Source organism: Nyctereutes procyonoides, unplaced genomic scaffold (assembly GCF_905146905.1).
Source record: "Nyctereutes procyonoides isolate TBG_1078 unplaced genomic scaffold, NYPRO_anot_genome, whole genome shotgun sequence".
Taxonomy (NCBI): domain Eukaryota; kingdom Metazoa; phylum Chordata; class Mammalia; order Carnivora; family Canidae; genus Nyctereutes; species Nyctereutes procyonoides.
The window spans coordinates 9,488,413-9,512,214 of record NW_026575121.1 but is presented as its reverse complement, the minus strand read 5'-3'; the positions used below and the strand labels follow the sequence as shown (position 1 = coordinate 9,512,214).

The window sequence follows — 23,802 nt, the reverse complement described above, 5'->3', positions numbered from 1 at the left end:
ACCTGTGGCTTTAAGATTAACCCTTTTGTTGAGTGTATTCTGAAAACGAGAGAATGTAAAACCAAAGAGAAATATCCAACAGTAATTAGATATTGTTTTAACTTTGGCCCTAAAAAAATTTAACTCCTTTCCCTTTTCAAAATGGTTAAAAGTGATAATTATCAAAATGTCATTAATTGGTGCTTTTTATTATACAGATAAACTGAAGGAACTTTCTTCCCTCCACCACCCAAAACCTGAAACAAAAACACACCTATCCAGGGAACACAAACGTGTAAATGTGCTTATCACCAAAACCAGTTGGCAGTTTGAAAATGTTCTCTCTATAACAAACAAGAATCTACTTGCAGGGAAATTCTGTTTCATTTCTGTAGTTGTTTATTCCCCTGGTTAATATATTCATCCTCTTAGAAGATGGACTCTAGAGCAGTGGTTCTCCCATCTGAGCACACAACAGGTTTTCCATCGGGAAGTGTTTCAATCTAGCCCAGACTGTAGGAGAAAAGCCAGGAATAGATCAAGATACCCCAGGAGATTCTGCTCCATGACAAACCCACCCTCCAACTCTCACAAAACACTCTTCTAGAAGAAACTGTATCATCATAAGAAGTTTCACTCTTGAGGATAGACACACTGTCCCTCCAAGCTTACCCACTTTTATCCTAACTCCCCCCAGGGGTTCTTCATCCAGCAAACAGGAGCACTTAAGCAAAAATATCAGCAACCTACTTCTTTACTCAAAACTAATCAGAGGCCTCCACTATCTATAGGAAAAACATCAAATCCATTAGTGGGGATCTTCCTTTGTTGCAAAAGGAATGAGAAAAATCAGGGCGGTCAGATTTGTAAAACAATTATCTGAACAGAGTAAGGACTGAAAGAGCGAATGGGAATATTCCACGGATCAAATTTAAGAGTACCTCTGCCACAATTTTACTACTCTTTACTCTCACCTCAGAGAAAGGTATTCCAGCATTTCTGCGTTTTATAGTCTTCATGTCTCCCCAACCTTATCCCAGTATTAAAGAAGCCAAAATTAGCCCTGCTCCCATCCTCCCTCACCCTAATCCTTTATGTGCCACCCTTTTCCAGTCTTCTCTCTGTGCTCACTGACATGATCAATCCTGATCTTTCTTAGATGATCACAATCTTTTATAGCTGTGGCATTTTAGGGTCGTCTTCAAAATCACAGTGGGAATAGACTTAAAAGAGTATAAACTCCAGAGGTGTCTGGGTGGCTCAGTCAGTTAAGCATCTAGACTAGGTCATGATCCCAGGATTCTGGGATCCAGCCCCACACTGGGCTTCTTGCTCAGAGGGAAACCTGCTTTTCCCTCTCCCCTTGCCTGCTGCTCCCCCTGCTTGTGTGCACGCTCTCATTCTCTCTGTGTCAAATAAATAAAATCTTTACAGAAAAATTAAGAGTATAAACTCCAGAGAAGCAAAACATCTTCACCTTTCCCAAGTTACCAATTTGATGGATTTTAAGATTCCTTGTGCACAAAACTTCCTGCTCCCCACATGTGACAAGACCTCTAATAACCTAATGATCTACTGTTTTTCATAGCATTATCTCTTTTCTTCTTTAAAAACTAGAAAACTATCTTAAATAAGTCTGAATTTAATCAAATAATTCCAGTGTTCCATATCAAGATCCTTAAAATGGGATTCTTTCTATGATCATCCTCTCAGCTATCTGGCAATCACCTACGATTCTAAATTCAATAGCACCAAAAAACTACACACAACAAAATCACAAGATGAGAGATAAGAAAGTAGAAGGACAGGAGCTTAGTACTGTAACATACACACTTAAAATATAGATATTCAATATTTATAAATTCCACATGTAGCCTTTTATCTTCCTACTGTACATATCTTAGAAGCAAACTTTAAATATTCCTAAGAAATGTGAAGATTTATAATACAGAAAAATTAAAATTTTAGGCCCTTCTATATTTCATTATATAATTGCTCACTCAATTTTTAAAGTCATACAAATCCATTTCAGTTACTGTTAATTGAAGTGCATCAACATCTTGCATTAGGTGAGAGGAAACAGTTTCGTTATGCTTACCTGATATATAACCAGACCTAATCAGAAGATCCTTCAACATCCATTTTCTAAAGAAACTATACTTCTACTGATTGACTTACTGGTAAAAAGTTGATGAATATTTACTGAACTCCCTAAACTCAGTACCCTTGGTAAATACAAAAAGATAACACATGGCCTTGTTCCCATGAATTATATAACCTAGTTCAGGAAACAAGACCAAAAGAGACAGTAACTGAACTTGAAAAGGTAGTATGCAATTAAATGCTCTTAAAGCTGGTTAGTACTACAGCCATTTCAGAAGAGGTGATGGATAAACATTCATAGACAATGAAGGACCTAAAGTCAATCTTAAAGGGAGGTAGTAGGATGTGAAAACACTAAGGAAAAGGAAAAAGTAGAGTCTAGCATGCGTGAGCAAGTGTATGTGCACTTGTCTGAATGCCGAGACACAGAAGAATGCAGAGAATCAAAACTGACCAAAGTAAATTTGAAGACAATTAACAGCTTGACAGGAGCTAAGAGGTGTCAATGGGAAATGGTAGAAAATGTATTTAAATAAGCAAAGTAATGGTTTTGCTTAACCAAATTATGGAGTCTCGAAAGTCAGAGAGTAGTATTTAGCCTTGATTTGGGAAGAGGTAGAAAGTTCCCGGAGGTTTTCAAATCAAGTTGCAACAACAGAGTATGGTCCCTATGATTATAAAGCCCAATGTAAGTAACATACGTGGGATCTGGTAACTACCATCAAAAAATGATGAGAACAGCTTAAACAAACATTCCATTGTTTGATTGCTACACAGACAACTTCCAGGCACCAGTGTGTAAACTGCCCTCCTTAAATTCTTCATTAATTACTTATAATAGAGATTCTCAACAATGGTTTTTAAACTGCCTAGAGTGCTGTAAAATTGTTTAAAACAAAATTCACTTAACTAATTTACTTCAAGTTTTTATTCTTTGTCTTAGGATTGGAAGAGGGAGGAAATAGGAAAAAAAGATTTTCAAAAGGATACTGACACTACCACAAAACCTTTCTTACAAGTTATTCAACTGAACATCAAAACTGCCCTACATCCATCTGAATACAAGTGAAACTTTGAAATATGTGAACTAGTTGAGTCTACAGATGATTGTATCTTGTCATTTAGTTATTACTGTTAAATAAGATTTTAAACAGATGATACTGATTTCGTTACTCAATGAATAAAGACAGGATACTCATGACAAATGCACATTTCTTAGTCACTTAATAGAGACTATCACCAACATCCAAGGAATCTAGAGCTTCTTCCAGAGATATCCAAAAGATAGGTGCTGGGGGATCCCTGGGTGGCGCAGCGGTTTAGCGCCTGCCTTTGGCCCGGGGCGCGATCCTGGAGATCCGGGATCGAATCCCACGTCGGGCTCCCGGTGCATGGAGCCTGCTTCTCCCTCTGCCTGTGTCTCTGCCTCTCTGTCTCTCTCTGTGTGACTATCATAAAAAAAACAAAAAAAAAAAAACACACACACACACACAAGATAGGTGCTCCTGTGAAAACACGGAGTTGACTAAGTGACAGTAATTAAACCTGGCTCTTTAATAAAGGTATTTTCTACTTCATGGCTTTGTGTTACTCTTGCAAAGTTCAAGAATTCAAAGTCACCTTCATAGATGTAATAGGCACTTATTAGATTTTTTAAAAGATTTTATTTTTAAGTAATCTCTACATCCAACATGGGGCTCAACCCCACAGTCCTGAGATTAAAAGTTGCACACTCTACTGACTGAGCCAGCCAGGCGCCCATACACTTATTAGATTTTTAAATCTACTTCTGTATAAAGACACATCCAGAAATTATAAAACAGCATAACAAGGTTTATTTATGTTATAATTTGTTAGTAATATGTCATACCTAAAAAGTGTTTTACCATTAACATACGTACTACTTTACTTAATTCTTAAACATTTATAACAACTATTGATGATTTTATTTTTATTTTTTTATTTTTTTTAAATTTTTTATTTATTTACGATAGAGAGAGAGAGAGAGAGAGAGGCAGAGACATAGGCAGAGGGAGAAGCAGGATCCATGCACTGGGAGCCCGACGTGGGACTCGATCCCGGGTCTCCAGGATCACACCCTGAGCCAAAGGCAGGCGCTAAACTGCTGCGCCACCCAGGGATCCCTGATTTTATTTTTTAAAAAGATTTTATCTACTTATTTGAGAGAGAGAGAAAACAAACAGGGGGCGGGGGCACAGGGACAGGGAGAAGCAGATGACACCCCCTACAGCCCCCCGCTGAGCAGGGAGCTCACGCTGGATCCCAGGATCATGACCTGAATCAAAGGCAGATGCTTAACCAATCAAGCTACCCAGGCACCCCAACCACTTATATTTTTAACAAGACATAAGAAACCATGACACTTATCCTCAAGGAGCTTAAGAAATGATTAACAAATTACAAAACAATATATGGAAGAAAGTAATTGCTACCATTTGTGTGTGCCAGGCCCTCTGCTAAGTACTTCACTATCTGTTATTTAATCTTCCTACCAGTAATATCTACCTCACTTTATTTACACAAGGATACAAGGATTGGGGGAGCCAAACACGTAAGGGCAGGGACCTGATCACAGTCACTACTGTAACTCCCCTACCCTATACAGATGGTTCATGATAAATATCTGCCAAATGAATGCTCAAGGTGTTTGGAGAGTCTAAGCACATGTCTGACTTCAGCTCATGCTTATTCACCTTCTCATGCATTTAACAAATATCCACTGAGCACCTACAATATGCCAAGATTCTGTTCTAGATGCTACAAATATAGTGGTGAACAAAACAGACCAAAACTTCTGCCTTTGTGAGGCTTCTAATCTAGCTATCTTTTTTTTCCTTCCTATTTCACCCATCATCCCACCCATCTCCCTTCTTGTAACCACATTCAGTTTGTTCTCCACAGAGTCTGTCTTGTGGTTTATCTCGTTCTTTTTTCCTTTGTTTGCTGTTGTTTCTTAAATTCCACATGAGTGAAACCATACAGTGTTTGTCTTTCTCTAATTTATTTCATTTAGCATTATAGTCTCTAGTTCCATTCATGTTGTTGGAAATGGCACAATTTTATTCTTTTTTATGGCTGAGTAATATTCCAGGGTGTGTGTGTGTGTGTGTGTGTGTGTGTGTGTGTGTATCTATCACCTCTTCTTTATCCATTCATCTACTGATGATGAGCACTTGGGCTACTTCCACAATTTGGCTATTGTAAATAATGCTGTGATAAACACAGGGAAGCAATGTCTCTGAATTACTCTGAATTAGTGTTTTGTATTTTGGGGGCAAATACCCAGTAGTGTGATTACTGGATCATAGGTCAGTTCTAGTTTTAACTTTTTGAGGAAGCTCCATACTGTTCTTCACAGTAGCTGCAGCAGTTTGCATTCCCACCAACAGTGCACAGGGGTTCCTTTTTCTCCACATCCTCATTAATACTTGTTGTCTCTTGATCTAATCTGGTGATCTTAATGGGAACAGTGTTTCCCCTAAAAAATATTCTGCTTTAAAAATGTGAGGTCGTCAGTCAATACAGGTTGTTACCTTACACCCAGATAGAAACTTTCTGGCCACTCTCCTTCCATGTCTATGTCCCACTATCTCCTAACCCCCAACAACTGAGCAGAAAATAGAAGATTGTGAGTTGTGGGAGAAATGCTGCATCTTTAAGACAAATTTAAGTACACAGGAAGAGGGAAAGCGAAGACCTGGGGTGGGCGTGGAGATGGGGGGAGAACTATAGCTAAACCCAAAGGCAGGTTTCTTCAAGGCAAAGCTGATGAACCTAGATGGAGATAACCCGAGGGCCTCTATTTCACTTTAATTTTTATTTTGACTTTGAATGGGTTGAAATTTAACAATAATAGAGTATACTGGGATTTTTAAAAGCACTCTCTTTACAAATATAAACACTTCAAGGAAGAGGAGGAAAACTTTCCCTGTATTGTCTTCCTATATACTAGATGAACTTCAGAAATCGTATCTGCACTATCTATATTCTTTTATTTATTTAACAAGCACTCATAGAGACCAATCTGCCAGATTCCGGTGGGTTAAGGGAGGAGGACAGGGAAAAAGCAGTGGCTAAGACACAGTCTTGCCCTATGAGCCATCACAGGCTACCACCTAAGACAAATGCTGATCGCAATAATATAAATAACATAGCAGGTGCAGACACAAAGCTTATTCTCCTATGTTATTCCACAATTATTTACTATGTCCCCATCTCTTAAGGTTACAAGCCACCTGAGAATAAGACTTACATCAACTTTTTCTATATGTTCTTTATTAACATAATTCAAAAGCATATTACAAGTACGTTGTGTTGAAAGTCAAATTAGGCCACAAGATCAAAGGACACTATATTTTGTTAATAAAAAATATTTACTTACTGTAATTCTCCATTAAAACAATAAAGAATTAGTGTGTTCGTAGGTCTGCTTTAGCATTTCGCAGATTTTTACATGATGTACTCACCTGCTAGAACAAACTGTGCTGCACTAGGCTTTAGTGACTATGGTCAAAGTGACATATATACATGTATTTTCTGACTCAAACACAGAAAAACACAAACACAAAAATACTGCAAACAAATGGGGCAAAAATGGGAAGCCCCACATGTAAAAGAACACTCAACAAGCCTATGAACTATTTTCCACATGTCTAGCCCAAGTCAGTTTTTTTTTTAAAGGTAGGTTTTAATAAACATAAGAACAACTTCATTGGTTCTTTTGAAACCCCTTAACAAGTGAAATTCATATAACTTTTTAATTTTTCCTTTAGTCTTCAAACAGTAGATCTGAATCCTTAGATTTTACTGTATTTTTTATTTGATCATTTAAATTGATTTTTAGGGCAGCCTGGGTGGCTCAGAGGTTTAGTGCCAAACTTCAGCCCAGGGCCTGATCCTGGAGGCCTGGGATGGAGTCCTACATCAGGCTCCCTGCATGGGGCCTGATTCTCCCTCTGCCTGCATCTCTGCCTCTCTCTCTGCCTCTCTCTTTCTCTGTGTCTCTCATGAATAAATAAATTAAAATCTTAAATAAATAAATTTGATTTTTAAAAATAATATAGTAATCTACATTAATTTAATTTTTAAAAATAAGATAGTAATCTACATTAATTTTCAGCTGGAAAAAAACTGTTAATACATGAACTTTTAAAAAATATTTTAAAACAGGTCTAAACTAAAATCCTACTTCTAAGAATACTGCTTTGTTGACAATAAGACTAACTTAGAAGCCCCAAATCACTGAGGTAACAAGACTTAGAACAAGAACAGAGAAAAGGGAGAAGCAAGAAGTAGTTAAGGGAATTATTCCTTTTATTCAGTGGAGAAATTAGGAAAATTGTAATGAAGAGCTAGACATTTTCTCCGGATTAATCTAAAGGCAAAAGTATAAGATTTCTGATGGTTAGCAATCAGTGATAACGAAGGTATTCTCAGATATATTTTTCAGTGAAACAATATATAATCATTTTCACCTATGCTGAAAACACTAATAATTTCATTAAGATACTTTATTTCTATAAACAGCAAAAATAAACAGGGGGAAGGCAGAAGCATGAAAGAAAACTTACAATGAAACTGTTTCTTACAAATAAACCATAAAGAAACACTGTAGTTCTTAATCAGCTTTTTGTTTCTAGAATGAAGAGAACACTTATCAAGCATGTATTTATTCCTCTAAGAAGTATTTATAAGATCTATTATATGCTAGATACTAGGTACACAAAAAATGAAGTAGTTCGCCAACTAAAGCAAGAAAAAAAAGTATATAAACAGATAACTACAGAACAATGTAAATAATTAAGTCAACCAAGTGTTAAGGGAATAGCGAGAAAGAGATAAATACCTGTGAGAACCCGAAAAACTTCACAAGGAAGTGACATGTGGGCCATTTCTTTAGGCATAAGCAGCATCTCTTTTTTCAAAGTAGAGATAATGTGACGGGGAAGCGGGGGGGGGGGGGGATATTCCAGGTAGACTAGGCAAAGGTAAACTTCAAAGTCTGAATCACTGAATAATAAGTGAAATAGCAATTTAATGAAAACAAACTTTCCTAAAAGGCCAGAGGACCTTATCAGAAGACACGTATTCAAATCCTAGTTCTTCGATCTACTATATTTTCTTGAGTTTAAATCAAGCTCTGTGATCTTCCTTTTGTCATCTTAAAAGTTGTACCATAAAATGCTTAAAATGTTTTAAAGAATTTAGATATGCCAAAACACAAAAATAAATTAATGCTTAAATACTAAAATTAAAAAAAAACTAAAATTTTGAGATCAAAATACTAGCTTATTTCACTTCACAGTGAATGTACATCATACATACAAATTTGAAAGCCAATCCTTTATGACCTATAAAAATTTCACAAAACTAAACACATTTTAATTATGTAAAATTTATATTTTCTATGTCAAACATCTAATTGTAATCTTACAATCCACATAATACAAAACAAGCCTACAACATACCTAGAATCAACAAGTGACAAAAGTTTAATGAAACAAACTTTATGTTTAACAGGTCTCCCTAATGGGAAATTAAAGTAGCAATTGTACATCTGTGTCTCTGTTCCTCTCATCGTGGTTTAACTGACAGGAAGCAGAAAACAAGATATGGCATACAAATGTCAAGTATTTCCTGCCTTCCCTGCTACATCTTTATGTCTTGTTTTATAAATAGTCCAATAGTTTATGTGAAAATGTATAAAAGTATGGTCAACTATAACATAGGAATGTGAAGAGTGTTTATGAAAACAGCAAATAAGGCTATTTTGAGGTTGGGATCTAAGTTCATTATCCATACAAAAACTCATTATAGTTTTCTGTAAAAGTATTCTTAGAGGAGTAAACATCTTACAAATTCAGACTCAAAAACCACAATGACTGAGTAGAAAAATCAAGTGTCTGAGCAACAGAATAAGCCCTCAAACTGGTTAGATAAATAACATTTGACCACCTGGATCACTAAAAGATAAGTACCACCTTAAAAAAAAAAAATCAACTTTCAAGCAATCAACTCAAAACAAAGCAGGACAGATAACTTGCCTCTTTGATCTTTGGTCACCATGGTTTGCCAGTACTCTTCCCAGATTATAATTTGTGTCCCCTCTGCCCCCAAACAGTCTCTACTCCCTTGCCCACTTCCCTACATATCCAGAACTTGGCTAACATTATTTACTCATTTATGTTCAACTCTCAACTATATACAAACTAAATGGAAGTCTGTTCTCAAAAGGTGAATTCTTACTGCTGTCACTTTAAGCAAACTCCCAATTAACTACAACTAATACGTAGAGATGCTTACTTTCATCATGCCTAGCTGCCTTCCAAACTAATAATGCTTAAGAATCGCCTCAATTCATCATTCATATGCCTCATATTCTATAAAATCTTGGGCACAATGCAACCATCTTCTTCATTCATCTTGGTCTATTTTTACTATCCACTACCATAACTACAATTTCACCAGGTTTTAGTGCTATTCCTCTCTAGGTCAATGTTCAATATTTTACTACACATAAGCCCATGTTGAGCTTCCTGTGACCTGTTCCTAACAGAACTTATGCTTCACAGGTTTTAGTGCTATTCCTCTAGTCATGTCATATTTACTACATAGCCCATGTTGACTCTGTGACCTGTTCCTAACAGAACTTAGTATGCACTTAATAGTCAACTTTAAGCATGGTACCATGCTCCTAAAATGAGTAATCTCAAAAATCAAATGTGCTAACAATGATTTGCAACTGTTTGATTCTACCAAGGGCAGGTGTATATTATACTTCCTTTCAGCTTACTCCTGAGACTAATAGGTTACGAATTACAATAATACATAAATTTGTCTCTGATTTACAGATCAAAGGATCAAACAAAACATCTACATTTATAAAATAAATCATCCATTTTTAAATGAAAGGGTTTCAAACAGTTTCTGAAATTAAAACACACATAACATTGCAGCACCTGAGTGACCCAGTCAGTTAAACAACTGACTCTTGATTTCAGCTCGGGTCATGATCTCAGGGTCATGAGATGGAGCCCCTTGTGGGGCTCCACACTCAGCAGGGAGTCTGCTTGAGATTCTCTCTCCCTTTTCCTCTCTCCCTCTCTAGACTAAATCTTTCAAAAAAAATAAAGGCTTTAAAACACACACACATAACATCAATTACTCTAACTTAAGTCTAAAACTTCCCGTTATTTTTCCTTACGCTCTAGTATGTATGTGTTTTGTGTAGTAGTATTTTAAACTTTATATAAATAGAATCATACCATATATATTATCCCACCATACTTTAACAAGACACAAATTTTTGAATAAACACAAAGATTGGGATGCCTGGGTGGCTCAGTTGTTGAGCATCTAACCTTCGGCTCAGGGTGTGATCCAAGGGTGCTGGGATCGAGTCCTGCACTGGGCTCCCCACAGGAAGCCTGCTACTCCCTCTGCCTCTCTCTCTGCCTCTCTCTCTGTGTGTCTCTCATGAATAAATAAAATCATTTTTAAAAAACCCACCTAGATTATTTGAAAAGGAATTTTAAACATCAAACATTCTCTAGAATTTAGTGCTCAGAAAAGCATTATTACTGAAGACTAGTTATGGTTATTAGGCTTCCATTATATTAGAAATATCTAAGATCTAGACAGCAGCCTATGTTCAATGATGCCTCCCATGGAAAGTGTTCTTTCTGCCGAACATACATGATTCCTCTTAAGAACACCATGCATGCGTAGAGATCTTAACAAGAAGCCTGGAGGTTTAATCCAAACAGTCTCTTTCTGACTTACCTAAAAGGTGCCACTGACACAGTGATGGTTCCCATTAGCATGATGTTCTAAACTGCAATGAGAAAATCTCTATGTTTGTTTTAGAAACTTTCTTTAATTCACTGTGAGGCTAATATACAGCAACTCAAAGTTCTCCCAATTAAGAACACAGTAAAAAAAAAAAAAATGTAAGTCAGAAAATGCCAAATGAGGAAGTAAATCTACAGGAAGAATTGAATTTGAAGGCATATTTCATCTATTTCTATAAAGCATTTAAAAATGATTGATACCACTGCCAATTCCTTTTTACATTGAAAATTAAACTCAAAGTTACTACATAGAAATCCTTCAGACTGGAAAAGAAGCCAGCAACTGCCTTCCTGCCTTTTAATTTCCCTTTCCTTAATCACAAAACCACCAACTAAATGGAAAATGTTGAGCGTTAGATCCAGCACCTTCACTTTCTTCGAGAAACACATTTCCTCATTAGAGAGGCACCCAATACAGAAAAATACTGTATAATAAGCTTATATTTAACATAAACTTTCACAAATTTATATTTCTATCATATAATTGTGTAGAAGTACCATCACTTATTTGACCAAGCCCCATTTTTGGACATTTGGACTATTTCTAATGTTATCATATTACAATGATCCTCAAAATGTAATCCTCAGACCCACAGAGGATCCAGAAACCCTTTCAGAGAATTCATGAGGTCAAAACTATTTTCATAAATACTAGGGTACTATTTGCCTTTTCTCACCATGTTCATATTTGTACTAATAGTGCAAAAGCAAAAGTGGATGTATAAGTTAGTGCCTTAGCATGAATCAGGGCTATGTCACCAAACCATTCTAGTCACTGTATTCTTTACCACTAGGCACTCATATTTAAAAGAAGGCAGTTTCACTTAAGAAGATCCTTGATGAAGAGTAAAACTATTTATTTTCTTAAATTTCAACCATTAAATACATGCCTTTTTAACACTATGAATGATAAAATGGGAAGTACATAAAACATACTTCCATGGAATTCTAAAAAAGAATAGTTGTCTTGACAAAAACCACTAGTTATTTGTTTTTTTGTTTTTAAAGTAGGCTCCATGCCCGATGTGGGGCTTGAACTCATGATCCTGAGATTGAGAGTCATGTGCTCTACCAGCTGAGCCATCCACCAGGCACCCCACTAATTACTTGTGAGCTAAATTAGCTTTTTTCATGGAACACCATTTTTACTTCAAAGAACTACCTATTTTTCATAACTGGATATTTGGCAGACATGTTCCCAAAAATGAATAAAATGACCCTGTCACTTCAAGGAAAAACAACTAACAGCATTTGTCACCAATGATAAAATGTGAGCCTTCAATTGAAAATCACAATTTTAGAAAACTTACATGCACTACTTTGGGCTTATTAGCTTTCCAATACTTAAAAGACTTTTTGATAAGACTGGTATAATACTAAAAAATGTGATTTTTAAAAATATTATATCAACATTTGGAATACTCAGATGACCAACGAGTGATGTTACAAAATCTTGCTCAGGAAAACATTAATTCATCAAAGTATAAGACAGATGAATGGATTTTAGCATTACTGAGGACAAAAAGTTCATTGATAGAGTTTCAGAATCCCTTTGCACTAACCTTTAAGAAACCAGAATTTGGGGTGCTGGGTAGCTCAGTTGGTTGAGTGTCCACCTTTGGTGTGGGTCATGATCTGGGAGTGCTGGGATGGAGTCTCACATTGGGCTCCCTGCTCAGTGTGGAGTCTGCTTCTTCCTCTGCCCCCCACCCCCGCTTGTATTCTCTCTCTCTCTCTCTCTCTCTCTCTCTCTCTCATAAATAAATATAAGTCTTAAAAAAAAGGGGGGGGATCCCTGGGTGGTTCAGCGGTTTGGCCCCTGCCTTTGGCCCAGGGCGCAATCCTGGAGTCCCGGGATCGAGTCCTGCGTCGGGCTCCTGGCATGAAGCCTGCTCCTGTGTCTCTGCCTCTCTTTCTCTATCATAAATAAATAAAATCTTTAAAAAAAATTAGCATTTGTTGAGTTTTGGTGTAGTATCAAAGAAAAAAAATCCACAATTATCTAAAGTGGCTATTAAAATACATCTCCCTTTTCCAACTAGACACCTGTATTAGGCTAAATTTTCTTCATATTCTTCAACCAAAGCAACACATTGCAACAGATTGAATGCAGAAGCAGATATGAAAATCTAGCTATCTTCCTTTATACCAAAGATTAAATAAAGATTTGCACTCCTTTTGATACAGTTTTTGAAAACAGTTGTCAGGGTTCCTGGGTGACTCAGTTGGTTAAGTGCCTTCGACTCAGGTCATGATGCCCAGGATCCTGGGATCGAACATCACACCGGGCTCCCTGCTCAGCACGGAGCCTGCTTCTTCCTCTCCCTCTGCCTCTCCACCTCCCTCATACCTTCTCTCATGCTCTTGCTCTCTCATGTGCTCCTGCTCAAATAAGTAAATAAAATCTTTTTAAAAAAAGAAAAGAAAGTTATACTGATAACTGTAACTCACATAAAAGCTCTTTGGGATCCTCAATCATTTTGAAGAGTATAAAGAAAAATTTTGAGAAGACAGTATAAAAAAAGTTTGTAAACTGCTGTTGCTATTAAGACCAGTCGTTCAAATATCTTCATAGCTTAATCTTTGTTCCCATCCTTAAATTTTCTTTAAAATAGAATCCTACAACAGAGATTATTATATCAAAAGAGAGGTACACTTTCAAAGCTTTGATATAAGTCAAGTGCTATCCAGAAGGCTTTTCGGTTAATACTGATATCAAAAGAATACATGCAGGCACATTTAATGGTCTTTTCACCATCACACAGTACTTTAATTTTTGTCACTATGACAGGCAAAACATGTAACTTCATTTAATTTGCATTCCTTTACTAGCAAGCTTAATATTTTAATATTAAATATAATTACTTAAACATAATTATACTAAGTATATATTACATATTTATATAATCACTAATTTTATAATGTACTAAATATAAATATAATAACTTAATACTCTCCAATTTTTAAAAAATATTTTATTTATTTGAGAGAGCAAGCAAGAGAGAGCACAAGCAGGGGGAGGGGCAGAGGCAGAGGGAGAAGGAGAAGCAGGCTTCCTGCCAAGCAGAGAGCCCAAAGTGGGGCTTGATCCCAGGATCCTGGAATCGCAACCTAAGCTGAAGGCAGATGCCTAACCGACTGAGCCACCCAGGTACCCCAACACTCTCCCCAATTTTAGTGACTTTTGCTGTTATTTGTGGAAGGAACTTGGAGGGGCACAAATAAATTTATGGTAAAAGTCATCAACTATCTTCATTATTGGGGAAAAAACCTCCAAACTAGTGCTTTTATCTAGTTCTGGTTTAGAACACTCATGATGTTTTTCAAACTCTGATTTATGTAAAACTCTGCTTTAGTAGCAACAGGAGAAAAGACTGAATCAAATGCTGTAAGTACCAGTGATCTATTAAATTACCCAATCTTAGGCAAGTTACTTATGATAGTTTCCTAAATAAAAATTAAGAATGGAAAAAAAATATGTAAGAATGATATTTAAAATGCTGGTTGCAATCATGCGACATTCTTTTGGTGTCAAGATCCATTTATACTCTTAAAAATTATTGAGGACCACAAAGAGCTTTTGTTTCCATGGGTTATATTTGTCAATATATAAATTCTTTAGAAGGATGGGCTATTACTATTTATTAAATGCCCTTTACAGGAATCCTTTTTCAGAGGAACAGTTTATTGAAAACTCTCCAGGATACATTTTTTTCCTTAGTAAAATAAAGCTGTTAAAAATACAAGTTCCAGTATGCTTTCTTCATCTCAGTATATCACAAGTACATTGAAGACCACTAATATAATGTCTCTGTAACTTTCTCTAATCCTTGTGTATATTAGAACATATTTTAAATGGAATAAGTAAAGCATATGTATATAATTTATAAAGTTTCTATGTTTTGTTCACTGATATATTCTCCAGCATCAAGAATAATGCCTAACAGATAATAAATAATTGTTGAATGAATCAGTAAATTACATAGGCTGAAAAGGAATTTAATTTAAAAAGTTCAGGAGACCTCTGAACTCCATGACTTATGAGAATCCTTCTAAGTAAAATTCTAGGATTTCTACTTCCATTTGTTCTTCTCTGTCCCTGCCATCCCTGCCACTACATACATACACACACACACACACACACACACACACACACACACATATGCTGTGGGGAAAATCCTAGAACTAAGAGAGCCAAGAGATCATTATGAAAGCAAAAACCTGGATTAAGATCTATGTTTTCACTTTTTAAAAAAGACTTTATTTATGTAACAAAGAGAGAATACACACACGGGGAGTGGGAGAGGGAGACGGGGAGTGGGAGAGGGAGAAGTAGGCTCCCCATTGAGCAAGGAGCCTAATGTCAGCTGGATCCCAGGATCCCAGATCATGACCTGAGCCTAAGGCAGATGTTTAACTAATTGAGTTTTAATAGCAATTCCCACAATTATATTACTAAATTTTGGAGATCTTACATAGGGATTCCACATGAAGTTTATAACAAAAAAAAATCACTAAAGATATAAGGATTGCTACCATTATAGTAAGAATTTTAAGGAAGCAAGATGAAAACAACTTATGTCAATAAATCTGGTTAGATGCAAAAGTCTAATTTGGGGTATTAGCTTATTAGAGTTTATCAGTAGTGTCAATTAATACTCTATCAATTGTGTTTTATGAATCTTTCTGTTCAGAAATGTGTGGGGTTTTTTAAAGATTTTTATTTGATAGTGTGCATGTGCACACAATGCGGGAAGGGGGGGTGCAGAGGGAGGAGAAGACTCCTTACTAAGCACAGAGCCAGATGTAGGGCTTGATTCCCAGTCCAGGGATTATAACCTGAGCTGAAGGGAGTTGCCTAACTAACTAAACCACTCGGGCGCCCCAGAAATGTGTTTTTGAGTAGTATCTGAACATGGGAGGAGTCTAAATACTAAATTATTTCTTACAAACTATAGCTCCAACTTGTTAACGGATCTCAACTGGAAGTTACCCGTCAGAAGTATATCTAGAGCCATCTTACTAGTTATATAGGACAGACACACAGCCATACAACTTAGCTCTCAATCAAGCTAACCTTTCACTGAAACAGGCAGTTGACATTTTTTATGATGTAGAGTTTACTTATCATTTTTAAAAGTCAACTTCTGCTCCTCATCAAATTAATGTTATTTCTCAGTTATGTATAAATGTTAGGACAAAAATAAACTCCTTACACAACAAAATTTGTTAGGATGTAATTCAACCAAAGAGAAAGAAGACATTTACATCATCCAGATTTACACTAATATTTTACCATAATTTGATCCAGATTCTTAAGAAAAAAAGTCACATATAGCTAAAGCCTCCTATATATACCTCCCTAGTCTCATTTTACCCCTCCCAACTATTTTAAATTTGATGTTGCCCCCATATTTTTATACCTTTAATACATATGTATCAATAATCATATTGTTTTTATGTACATAACTGGAACTATATTGTATTTATTCTATTAAAAATTTAATCCAAAATTGTTTGAAATAACTCTAGTTAATAAATGACAGGCATGGTAAACTAACGGTCAAATTTTTTTTTTAAAGATTTTATTTTTTTATTCACAAGAGACACAGAGAGAGAGAGAGAGAGAGAGAGAGAGAGAGAGAAAGGCAGAGGCACAGGCAGAGGTTAAAGCAGGCTCCATGCAGGGAGCCCGACATGGGACTCAATCCCAGGTCTCTAGGATCACGCCCTGGGCTGGAGGAGGTGCTAAACCGCTGAGCCACCTGGGCTGCCCTAATGGTCAAATATTTTGATATCTGCAACTTACTCTGAAGTGCATCAATTGCCCATCTGTTTAGAGTCCTTAAGAATTTTACCCCCTAGGACAATACACCATAGTAAGATGCTGAATGGGTAAGATGGCATCAATGGCAGTCATCTGTTCCCAGGAAAGATAATGAAGAACTCTAAATTATCTTAAACTATCCATTATGTCCACGCTCTTGGTAAACAACTCTCATACCTCAGTGTGATGATACTGCCGCCTTAGAGAACTCTTGCACATATGTTCCATGAACCATGTGCAAGAATGCGCCCAGAGTGGAAACAATCTAAGGTCATCAACAAGAGAGAGTAAATACATTCTGGTCTAGACAGACAATGGAATACAATACAATTAAAATTAATTAAGGCAAATCTCAGAGGGTTGAATGAAACAAGTCACTACAGAGTATACATGGTGCTGATTCCATTTACATCAAGTTGAAAGGGGTATAAATTTAAGGAAAAGGTTATCACAAAAGTTGGATAGTAATTATTTTTAAGGAGAAACAAACGGGGACTTCTAACATAATGAGCCTACTTCTTAACCTAGGTTGTTGTGTAATAGGTAAACACTCTGTAATCATATTTAAGCTGTATATGTTTTATATATTCTCCTACATGCACATTTCAGCTTTAAAACAAAAAAAAAGAGAATGAATTGACCCCATTACATTACTAAGCTTCCATTTAGTATTTTGATATAAAAAAGATGCATGTAAACAGTTATTAATTCAACACCTCATATTTATAGTTTTAGTTCCATTGTTCATAGGACTGTTTTCTAAAACATAAAAAATAACCAATTTTCCTTCATTTAAATTTTTTTTAATTACACCATACAACTCTGCACACACATGAACCACTATATAACCAGGCATCCATCACACGGATAATGAACTTCACTTGACTTTTTAATAAGTCATACTAGCTCTGGCTACCTTGAAGAACTTTTATGATATAGGGCAAAAGATTAGACAAGGATAGAGCCAAGAAAACAAATTTTAAAAACACCAACAACAAAACCCAAAAAAACTTCTCTAAAAAATAGTTGCCTCTGGGCAGCAGGTGAGGGGAAAAGAAGGGAGGCTGCTTTTCATTCTTCTAGTCTTTCAGATTTTAAACATAATGTGCATATATAACTTTGTTACCTTTTTAATATAAAAATTCTTAAATAAGTCTCCAAACTCTAGAAGGCATTCATATTGCTTACAGTTGCCTTTTTATTATTATTTTTTTAATACCAACTGTTAATCTCAGGCTGTAAAACATGGAGACAAAAGAGAGCTGACACCTACTACTCAGCAATTACAGGGCAAATGAAAGAGAAGTTCTGAATTTCTACAGGAGTAAGAGAATGAACGTGAAAAGAGACGTTTAGGAAAAGTTTTCTTTCTTTCTTTCTTTATTTATTTATGACAGTCACAGAGAGAGAGAGAGGCAGAGACACAGGCAGAGGGAGAAGCAGGCTCCATGCACCGGAAGCCCGACGTGGGATTCGATCCCGGGCCTCCAGGATCGCGCCCTGGGCCAAAGGCAGGCGTCAAACCGCTGCGCCACCCAGGGATCCCTAGGAAAAGTTTTCTAATTCATATATTTATAACTGGCAGAGAAGAAATCAAAATGCTTTTGCATAGAAATTTGTACAACCAAAGCTCAGGTGCATAATTTTTTCCTCTCTGCCAACAAAACAAATAGCACATGGGTTATTTTCTCATAAACGGTGAAATACCTCAACACTTGTAGCACAGATCAAGAGCTACTTTTACTCTAGTATACATACACCATCTGACAAGACACAAGATAGAGGTGACACAAAAAACTTTTTTAGTAGGCTCTCATACTAATGGGAAAAAGATTGCTCCAATAGTCGAAAACTGCCCTAATCACTTCAGCTGACTCAGTGATATTACTAATTCAATGTCTACCATCTAAATGAAGCAGCTCCTAAGCAGAGGAACAAAATATTCCGACTAAATGATGGAAGCAATAATTATTTTCAGACCATTCAACTGATGGGACTGTTCTTCTCACCCCTGCAAAAGTCTGTGAACACTTATGTTCCATTAGATGGGATGTAATACGAGGTAAAGCCTACAAATATGCAATCAGTGGAGTTAAAGTCCAAAGAAACCTCAAAAATCATATCCAAGCATCACATGGTATTTAAAAACAAAACAAAACAGGGGCACCTGGGTGGCTCAGTTGGTTAAGCATCTGCCTTTGGCTCAGGTCATGATTCCAGAGTCCCCCAATGGAGCCTACATTCCCATTGGGCTCCCCGCTCAGCGAGGAGTCAGTCTGCTTCTCCCTCTCCCTTTGTCCCTCCCTCCCCCTGTGCCTTCTCTCCCTTTCACTCACTCTCTCTCAAATAAATAAAATCTTAAAAAAAATAAAATAAAACAGGGGATCCCTGGGTGGCTCAGTGGTTTAACATCTGCCTTCGGCCCAGGGCATGATTCTGGAGTCCCAGGATTGAGTCCCACATCAGGCTCCCTGCATGGAGCCTGCTTCTCCCTCTGCCTGTTGTCTCTCTCTCTCTCTCTCTCTCTCTCTCTCTCATGAATAAAATCTTTAAAAAATTTTAAAACAAAACAAAACAAAACAAATGCCTCCTTTCCAGGTTCAAAACAATTGCAAGTAATAATGGTGTGTTTCCCAGGAGAGGATTTTCAAAGGCTATAAATGCTACCTTAAATCAGGAAAGGGATGTCTTGCCTAGAACCCCAAGGATAAAGGAATGAAGAAAGGAAGGAATGAAGTACCAGCTAGTACTAAAAAAACTAACATTGGGAAAGTGATGGCTCACTGAGATAAGGAAGAGGCTAATTTCACTTGGGAAAAAAATAATTAGCTTAATTATTTACTGTGGTCGCAATAGAGTGGTGGGTCTGGGAGTGAGAGGGAAAAAAGCAGACTTAGAGAAGCAGAAAAAAGTTGAAAGACACAGAGCAGCAAAAAGTATATTAAAGAAAAGAATAACTGGTGTAGGTAGAGAAAGTAAGTTCTAATATTGATAATAAACTACTCCAGTCACTTTCTTTACTTACCAGAGGCTGCAGGCTTTAAAATATCCCTGGTTGCTTAAAAGTCCAAACATTAAACTGCTAAGTAACTGACTGATTGTTCTTCTTAAACCTATACTCTTTTTCTTAAAGTGTGGCCTACAAGCGCTTGCACCACAATCACCTAGGGTAATTATTAAAAATGGTGACTGATAACCCAAACCCTGTGCCTAATGAATCAGAATCTTGGGGTGGGAGCCAGGTGATTCTCCATTACACCAAGGGTTGAAAATTACTGCTTTAAAATATACTACCAGGCAAGTATTCATTTTTTCTTTGAATGGTTATGATGTGCAGATACCAGACAGAGGAAGCTAAGGGCCACATGCCTTTTAAAGACTTGCCACCCCAGGATGCCTGGGTGACTTAGCGGTTGAGCGTCTGCCTTTGGCTCAGGGTATGATCCTGGGATCAACTCCCACATTGTGCTCCCTGCATGGAGCCTGCTTCTCCCTCTGCCTATGTCCCTGTCCCACCCCCCACTCTGTGTCTCTCATGAATAAATAAATAAAATCTTTAAAAAAAAAAGAAAGACTTGCTACCCCTAACTTTAGCAGAACTTGCCCAACTGAGTAGCCAAGGGTTTGATGCAGCAAATCATAACTGTCTGTTCATACGTGCTCAGTATTTTAGTCAAAGTTTCAACGAGACAGAAAAATACAACAAAACCTCTCTGATCTCAAAGAGCTTGCATTCTTATTGGTGAAGACACTCCTCTTAACCCTAAGCAAATGATATTCTTTCTTCAATACTAATAATTTCTCAAGATCCATAGTCTTCCCTATTTTAAGTTTCGGTCATGTTTCACCTCTAGGCAAATAGTCTGAATCTGAATATAACTTCTCATTGGTTTGGTTCCATTCTTATTTCACCCCCATGATATCCTGCCCTGTTTTCCCGGTAAGAATCTAGGTTTATGAGGAGAGATCCTGTGTTTTCTAGCTGTTTCTGTGCTGTCATTTGCTTAGGATAATGATGACCACATTGTGGGAGGTCTGATACTGAACTGGGTTAGGGGATTTGGAGATGTAAGAGATTCAACAGTTACAAGCAAAGTACTGTACTTTTAAAAAACCAAGTTTCAGACTTAAAGGCAGATCTGAAGTAAATTTTGGCCACTCCAATAAAATACATAAAAAAGTTAAAGATTTTGCATGCTCAGAAGATTCAAAAGTGCCTAGTATGTATAGTAAACTCTCAAAGGAGGAGAGAGAAGATACAACAAACAAATGGAATAAGATTACTAATTCTGGAAAGTTTCAGTTCAAGATGGAGTATAGAGTTTAGAAACTTCTAGATTTTGTAAACTCATATGCAAAGTTTAACACACACAAACTAACAGAACAAGGTATCATATTAAACAGTATTTGTCTTCCTAGAAGGACAGGAGATAAAAAGCAGAAATGAATCTGTCTTTGTGTCTACAAGGTCAAAGCAAATTCCCAACTCCTTATATTTCCAACTCCCCTAGACCCGTCTTAAACCAGCAACGTCATAAACTATGAAAATGTTCCAATAATGAAAACAAGCAGTGGTGGAAATGAAACAAATGCGACATCTCCTCTGATGAATAAAGGAAACTAGTTTGAACACATTTTCAGAATCACTGGTTAATTCATTTGGTTGCATCTTACTACCAAGCAACTTAATTAAGGTTTTATTTATTCTTAAGGAAACAGAGCCCATTTCAAACAAAGTATCACTTGTTAGTGTGGACTAGCAGGAGCAGCTCCCGGCTGGAAGCCCTGCCACTAAGCACTGAGCGACCTTGAGGGAGTCACAAGACCTCTTCAGGCCACTATAGTGTCTTCGTCCATACGTCCACACGAGTGAGGCAGCTGGACGACCTCCAGTCTTTTTCAGTGCTCAAGTTTTTTAAATGGGTAATTCTCAGTTTAATTCTGATGACTCCATCTAAGTTTATATTCCACCTTATGAATCGAAAAGGAGTGGGAAGACTACTGAGTAAGTTTCTCTGGCCTTCCCTTGCTTCCATGCTTTTTTTCCACCCTTCCCTTCTCCTTTGAAGTCCCACTTCAGTCTCTGTCACATAGGTAAGAGCCTGAAATATAGGACCTATTTGACTTAATATATGACCTATTTGACTTAAACTATATCATCCCCTTATTTTTTAAGAAACTAAATTATCCTACTTCTCTTTAATAAATAAAATCTTATTTATTTGTATGCCCCTAGATTTTTCTCTTATGGGTCACCAGCTATTGAAAACTTAAAGAGAAAAAAAGAAAAAAGGTTTCATTAGATTTTTCACACAGGCCAGAGGAGAAGTAAACACAGCCTCTACTTACTCAAAGGCTGACTAAACCAGCAAGATGCAGAGACAAAGATGAGAGCAGGCGGCTCAGAGCTGAACTAGTAAAATGTCTGCTATGCCTTTCCTGCAAAACCATAGAAGACCTGTTCATAGAATAATCCTTTCCCAGAGTCAGAATAACTGCCTCTATATCCTTCCCTAAAAAACACTTAGAAAATTAGCAACAGCAAATTCCCTTAAAAAACAGCAAAATATTATATAGTCAATAATACATGACTTTTTGGTTTCCAAAAATTTTATTCATAATCACTGCATGTTCAAATTTTATTTGCATTCAAATTTTAATTTCATAAATAGCTTTCAGAAGTAAAATACTACTGCACCCAGCTTCTCAGAGGACCTAGAATTTCAAGGCACACCAGTTCACGCTGGCCAGAACTTCATCATTTCAACAATGATAAATATTCCAGGAAGAGATTCCGCAATATTTTCTTTTACACAAAAGGTAGTACTTTTTTTTCCCCTTTAAAACAAGCAAATTTTAAGAACAGTGATACAGGAGGAAGGCCAGTACTCTTTTACTTTTTCTTTATACACAAATTGAAATACTTCATGTTCCTTCAGAAGCTAGTCATGCATCTAAGGTTGCTCCTCACAGTAAGTTTCCAGTGTGAATTATACAACTTTATTATTATTTTTCTAATAGTAGGTGAACTGTTCTAGTCTTTCTTGTGCTTTAATAACCACTTTAACTTGTTACCTAAATGACTGCCCATTTTTCTTAAACTTCCATCTCATTTTCAAAAATTAATGTTTAGTATAATTTCATTAACTTAAGAAAAAAGAAAAGGACAGGTCAATGAGTAACACCTATGAGTGAGTTATCCCCAAACGTCCCTTTAGCCAAAATAAAACTGTGTCTCTGAAATTTTTTTCTTAATGCCCGTATCACACACGAATAGTACGGTTTGCTTAACTGTAGCTTTCTGGCTATCCCCACAAGTACAATTCGATTTTTTTAAAACGAAAATTTGACCGAAGTTTGTTTTGTGGTATGAAAAAGAAAGAAAAATCTCCTTTATTCTCAAGTCACACAGGGAAAGAAAGAAAGAAAAAAATCATACAAAACATTAAAAAATGCTTTTCCAGGAAGATCTAAAACTTTCCAGAATTTGAATGCTTTGTTTCCCCCCTAGCAGCTAAGCGCAATCAGGCATGTGACTGACTACACACATTTTTTCAGAGTTAAAAGAACACATTCAGCCATGTTCTGCGACAGGTAAGAACCACCCTCCGTTTATCAGCTCAGGAAACAGCCAGAAGCAAACACACAAAATCCTAACAAGTTACCTTCAAATATTCTCGTTCTCTTTTTGTCCTTTGGGCTTGAAAATAAAAAGCAATCCGGCAAGTTTTATGCTGTTAAAATGGCTCCTGTAGATTGGGGAAGTGGTGTCTGTGCTTCAGCCTATGAGTCATACATGAAACTAAGTGTTTCTAAGGGAGGCACGCCCATGTTGCTGTGGACCCAATTATCCTGCTGGGTCAAACATGCAAATCTACAGGTAAAAAAAAAAAAGAGGAGAGGTATAGAAAAAGGAGGGGCATAGAGCCAAGGACCAAGATCTACCTTGATTAAACCATTATTCAGCTCATGCTAATTACCATAATTTAAAATTAACAACAGAAAAATAGGAATCAGGATCTA

The 23,802-nt window shown here is 36.7% G+C and overlaps 1 protein-coding gene across 1 annotated transcript in view; it reads right to left on the bottom strand.

Moving 5' to 3' along the window:
• The window catches only part of ELF1 (E74 like ETS transcription factor 1), a 79,598-nt gene extending 56,049 nt beyond the window's left edge, over positions 1–23,549 (bottom strand). The window contains 1 exon segment of the mRNA XM_055335711.1: positions 23,445–23,549. The gene's annotated coding sequence lies outside the window, so the exon portion shown is untranslated.
• Positions 23,550–23,802: the final 253 nt, after the last annotated feature.